This window comes from Manacus vitellinus, unplaced genomic scaffold (assembly GCF_001715985.3).
Source record: "Manacus vitellinus isolate BGI_N305 unplaced genomic scaffold, ASM171598v3 scaffold_7_pilon, whole genome shotgun sequence".
In the NCBI taxonomy this organism is placed as follows: domain Eukaryota; kingdom Metazoa; phylum Chordata; class Aves; order Passeriformes; family Pipridae; genus Manacus; species Manacus vitellinus.
Genome location: NW_021940813.1, coordinates 647995 through 654614, shown reverse-complemented (window position 1 = coordinate 654614; position 6620 = coordinate 647995).

Here is a 6620-nt window from a genome sequence, read left to right as displayed (position 1 = left end):
TCGTGGCTTGGAAAACATGGGAACGATGCCCAGTTTGTCCTCAGCAGCAACAACCTCCCACAGCCTTCACCACCTTTACACAGAAGGATGGTGGATTTATAAACACCGTGAAAAACACTGATTGAAAGGTGGCCTAAGAGTGGGCCACTTGTTGGTTAATCAGGAGGGTGATTTAGGGCTAAAATTGCCTCACAAAACCACAGAGACAAAACGAGGTACCTCCTTTCCCCATTTGGCTCAGGTAACCAGGCTGGTTCACCACAGCCTGTGCTAATACAAAGCTGAAGGAAACAGCAGCCAGATGCAGGATCACTTCTTTCAGTGAAACCAAGAAACTACATTAGATGTAGTGTCGTTAGATGATAATTTAAGTCAGTCAGTCAGAGACTGTACTGCTACTGAAAGCAACAGTCACACTTTTTCCCTGCTCTTGGCTGGGTGCTCCCCAGGGCTTCTTGGCATATCCATGAGACTGTGATGCAAATCAGAGCAGATTCCTCACCTAAGATACAAAAAAAAAAAAAAGGCAATCTGCCATATCAGGCAACTACTCAAAAAGAGGTGGTTGGAGTAGATACTAGAAGAGGGTGATTGCCCCTTTTGGTGACAGTGTGGTCTCAGATCGGCTTAAAGCAATTGTGAAATGACACCCTAGGCAGCAGGGAACACCTGCTCCCCAGAAAAATATTAAGGAATTAAGAATTTTCCTACAGGAGGGAGTGAGATGTGAAGACTTGGCTGCTCGTGATTTAAAGACAGCTCGAATCAGCCTCTTTGTCAGCCCTCAGCACTCCTCAAAAAGTGAGGCAGCTTGAGATCTAGCATGGAAAGGGGATGTGGGAAGGGTAAGAGAGAACCATCAGGGAAACAAGCTTAGTGTTGACAAAAGAAGTGGAGAAACACAGCTGAGCTCAGAAATGAGAGTAAAGACAAAGGAGGATAAAGCATTTGGAGAAGATATGCTGAATCTTTCTTTATTAAGCCTAAGACTGAACACAGACAACAAAGTGTGAGTCAGTGTTCAAAAACGTCTTTGGTTCATTCATGGAGTGGGAGGGAGGAGATGGTTCCCCTTGTTTTACCTACTTAATATAGTATGGAACTGAGGAGCTCTGAAATTAAAACATGAACACAAAACCAACTAGTAAGTTGTGGGAATCCCTTCTAAACTTCATTCACACATTGGTATTCCCAGTCCTAATCATGCAGAAATTTTAAGACTAAAAAGAAACCAACCTACAACCTCAGTCAGGTGCCTCACTGCAGCCCAGATTTTAGATTAAGCAAAGACAATATATTAATATTTATTTTGCAACCCCACAAGGTAGACAGAGACATTTCAAAACAAAAGGACATCAACAAGTTCACCCGGCTCCAGAAGCTCAGGCTTTAAAAGAAAATAAGAACCTCTGAGGCATGGCTTGCAAAAAAACCCCAGTTTGCTATGTACTTCGTTTTGATGATATCAAAAGCCTAGCATTTGTTAAACTACCTAACAAAGTACAAACTATTCATTTCGCCCCCCCCTCGCCTTCTCTGGGATAGAAATCATATTAAAAATAAATAACAAAGAGCAGCTACAATGTGTGCATCCATCAGGACCGACAAAATTTGCCTCAAAGGGGTGCTGCAGGGCTTAAATTAATTAGGCTTCCTGAGGCAGTCTGTGATGCTTGAGTAATGGGCATTATACATCAACTGCAGAAATACATGTAGGTGTTGCCCCAGCCTCAGGAATATGCATGGCACCATACACGGAGGAGGACTTTGGGAAAAAAAAAATCCCCAACAAAATATGACACATATGAAAGATATTTTACCCCCACACCTTAAATACAATGTTATCACCACAGAATTCACAAATCACTGGAAGAAAAGGGCAGATTTACTACCCACGGTACAGGGCGAGTCAACATTTCCAAAAGAAAATAGATATCTCCCACGAAAAAAAAAAAAAAAAAAAGGGAAAACACAAAGCTGGCTAACCAGGCAAGCACCAGCCCACTCGGACACAGCAGCACTCACATGACAGATCCCTATTGAGCCTGACATTCCCTATCCGCATGTTTGTGCTTAATGAGATGCAGGCGGCCAGGGCAGACACTGATTTATTGTAGTCCTCACAATAGTGCCAGTGATTAGCAGCTCATTTTGGGGTGGGTATAACTTACTGAGTTCTCTTTCTCTCCCGGCTACCCTTCGGGTCTGCATTTCCTTTACTGCCTTCACATCTCATTAAGAGCCACTTTCATGTTGTCACCACTGGAGCCTTCTTTATTCCGTGGTGCTGCTGGGGGAGCTTCAGGCGAGCTCTGGGGAGTCACAAGGTGGCCACTGAAGGAGCCACGGCCCAGGGCTGCCCATCCTGCCTCATCTCGATCAAAGATCCACAGCAGCCCTGCTGAGAAGGTCTTGGGGCTGTTGGTGTGTGAGAGGCTGGTGTGTGTGAGCTGGCTCTGGTAACCCAGAACACCCCCGTGCCCTGGGCTGCATCACAAGCAGTGTGGGCAGCAGATGAGGGGGGGATTCTGCTTCTCTGCTCCACTCTGGTGAGACCCCACCTGCAGAGCTGCCTCCAGCTCTGGGGAATAGCACAGGAAGGACATGGAGCTGTTGGAGCGAGTCCAGAGGAGGCACCAAGAGGATCAGAGGGATGGAGCAGCTCTGCTGGGAGGAAAGGCTGGGAGAGTTGGGATTGTTCAGTCTGGAGAAAACTTCAGGGTAACCCAACTGCAGCCTTCCAGTACCTGAAGGGAACCGAGAAGAAAGATGGAGGGACACTATTTACAAGGTCCTGTAGTGACAGCACAAGGGGGAATGGCTTCAAACTGAAATAGAGTGGCTTTAGACTAGATATTAGAAAAAATTCTTTCTTGTGAGGGTGGTGAGACAATGGCACAGGTTGCCCAGAGAAGCTGTGGATGCTCCATACCTGGAAGTGTTCAAAACCAAGCTAGATGTGGCTCTGAGCAACCTGGTCTAGTAGAAGGTGTCCCTGCCCATGGCAGCAGGGCTGGAACAAGATGATCCTTTCCAACCCAAACTACTGCATGATTCTGTGGTCTTCAGAGGGCAGCCCTGCCCTCACCCAAAAGATGAAGCCAAACACACCGTGTGCTCACTCCCCAGCCACTGCCCTTCTCTGCCCAGCTTACTAAGGAAAACAGAAATCCACAGCACCTCCACCTGATTCCCTGAGCAATCCGCTGTGACAGCTGGAGAGTGGCCAAACCTCTCTGTGCCTTTACCTTTCTCTCACAGGGATACAAGACCCTGATGCTGAGGCAGAACCAGCAGTGGTGGTATCACCCTGTCCAGCTGCCCCGGAGATGGTGACTCGGAGCTCTCACAGGCAGGCAGAGCAGCTTCCTTGGGTTTATTTTGGCCATCGAGTGAATCACTTCCTGTCACTCAGAGCTCATTATTTAGTGATCTCCCCATTTTGCCAAAGACTGTCAGACAAAGCCAGGTTTTGCAAAGGCCAAGACGTGGCTGAACAAGGCTATGAAGGCAAAACTGCACAAGGTCTGCTGACTGATCACATGCCCAGCCTTAAAACCAATGAAACCCTACTTTCCTTTTGCTTTCAGAGGCACAGAAGCAAAGCCTTGTTGTTTTGGCTTTTCTTTTATTTATTTATTTTTTTATTTTATTTTTGTGGCTTCCAAGTTCAATTTCAGACCCACATAGCAGACACTAAGAGCAAATGCAATAGGCTGTTTTTTCCCCCTGAAGGTCACCTTTACCACAGCCGTGGGACATAAAACCTACATCTAGTAAAGCACCTGGAGATTATTCTGCTGGATGCATTTCCTATGTGGAAACAGTGTTGTTATTATTAATAGGAGGTTTATAAAGATCCCTGTTATAGAGTAAGCTAGACAGGAACATCCACCTCTGCCATGACAAACTTACAGACAACATCTGACACTCCATCTATATGCCATTAAGTTGTGGTTATAAAAAGAAACAAATCCAAACCTGTTTACTGAAAGTCACAAACATTGAAAGTAGAAGTCTCTTCGGTCATGCATTTTACATTTTTTTCTACTCTGAAGGGGTAGGAACACTAAAAAAAAAACTACCCAGTTGTAATGATTTTTTTTTCAGCTGGAAATCAAACACACTGTCAGTACTTCAAGGATCCCTCAAACTTGCCAGTGCTTGATTCAGCTCCAACATCAAATAGCACCTTCTGTATGCTTATCCCACTTCAATAATTTGACTTGCCACTACATCTTTAATATTTTTAAGCCTTCCGTTGCTGAGTGTTGTGTTTTGACATCAGAAAACAAAAAGTAATTGCCTATTCACGTGTCATCTTTATTTCATTCAGCCAAGCTTTGGCTGTCTGTGTTCAGGCACCTGCCCTATCTGATACAGCAGGTGATGTCAATGTGACGACATCAGCGCCAGCCTAGGCATTACCTATGCATCATTTAACTGCAATTTGCAGTTATCCACCATGCATTCAGAAAGTGATTTCCTTCACATTTTCAAGGAAAATTGATAAAATGTAGCAATCTTTCAATTTTGGTCGCGTAGAGGCAGCTCGCATCCCTTGGCAGACAAACCTTGCCCCTGTTCTGACACACACCCTGCTCAACTGCACAGAAGTTTCACTTCCCTGTTTTACTTTGAGGTTGGGAGTTTTTGGTAACTTTCAGAAAATATATACAAAGTAAATCCCACAGGCTACAAGGGCAAAATGCATTTCTTCAAAGCAGCTCTCTGCATGTTTTAGCATACACAGCCTTTTCCAGGTGTGGAATCCTAGGGCTTGCATGCAACCCTGTCCCACTGCAGCTTTTGATGTGACTCCTTGGGCAACCCACACTGATAGCCTTCATTAAAGGACTGGCCCATGGAAAAATCCACCATAGTTTTTTTTTTTTTTCCAGCTTAATGGGTCTGATCCTTTTTGGTCAAGTAATAAAGTTTCACCACTGGACAGACTACAGTTTCTACAACTACTTGAAAGGAGGTTGTAGCGAGGTGGGTCTTAATCTCCTTTCCCAGGTAACAAGTGACAGGACGAGAGGAAACAGCCTCAAGTTGCACCAGGGAAGGTTTAGATTGGATATTAGAAAAAAATTTTTCTTGGAAAGTGTTGAAAAGCGTTGGACCAGACTGCCTGAGGAAGTGCTGGAGTCACCATCCAAGGAATTGTTTAGAACATATGTGGATATGGCACTTGAGGACATGGTTTGGTGGTGAACACGGTGGTGGTGCTGGGTTGATGTTTGGACTCGATGATCTTACAAGTTTTTTCCAACCTTAACATTTCCATGATTCTATGAAGAAACCAGATTGCAAAAATATATTTGGCTCTTCATCACTGCTTCAGCTGAAGCATAGGGGGTGGGGGGAAAAAATAAAAAAGGAGTAAGATTTGCACAGAGAGGGCCATAAATACAATAATCAATCTCATTCAACCTTACATTTACTCTAGGATTCAGTCAAAACCTTAATAACAGACAACTGATAGTTTCCACTGCATAAGCCAGCAGAGCAAAGCAGCTGACTCTGTAAGAATTCATAGAATCACTGAATGGCTCAAAATCTCATTCCAGCCCCCCTGCCATGGGCAGGGACACCTTCCACTAGCCCAGGTTGCTCCAAGCCCCATCCAACCTGGCCTTGAACACTTCCAAGGATGGGGCAGCCACAGCTTCTCTGGCCAACCTGTGCCAGGGCCTCACCACCCTCATAGTAAAGAATTTCTTCCTAATATCTAATCTAAACCTACTCTTTTATAATGACATCTCTTTTCATGATGAAAACGATAAGCCATCACGCCTTCCCTGGGATTTTAACTTGACCCAAGGGCACTCCTTTCTTTTCCCTTCTCTCCCATCCCCGGTAAAGAAAGAGATGGTTCCACACCAGTAACATTCATCTGCCATTCAAAATCTTGTCTTGCTGTGCTTTCATCATTTCTCCCAAAGTACACACTTAAAACAGGGCTTATAATCCTACTCTGCTTCATGGAGATTGCCACACAGTGAACTATCACAAAGTAAAAAAGTTTTTATCCCCATGTAGAGACCAGTAATAGGAAGCACCACATCACCTGCTCATGAGCTGCTGCCACACAACACAATGTACTGGCTTAGTAGGAGTCCACCCCATCTAACCCCTGAGCTTGTACCATCTCTTAACACACTCTCTTTCTTATTTTGTCCCACACATAATAAACCCTCCAGAAAATAATCTGCTAGACAGTGCTTAAAAAAAGGTGCAAAGCAGCACTGTGTTTCTTGTTAGGGATTAGCAGCTAGAAATCATTTGGGTAACAGCCCTTCTTTTTCAAGCTGGTTAATAGATAGGAAAATTAGTTGCCAATTTAAATGCCGCCTCACTTAACACAACGATTCCTAATTACATTATCAGCCCATCTGGCAAGAATTGCTTACAACTATCACACAGAAAAGAAAACAGTAGAAACTATTTGCTGTGTTTGCCCATAGTTATTACATGTTATTATTGGCACTGACTGTCAGTCAGGTTGTTTCAGCAATTTGTTTCTACAAATTAGTAATGTTACAATATACAGAGGCTTTTTAAGCACTGCATGATTTTTTCCTCTGTGTTACTTGGAATTAACATTTACAGCCTAG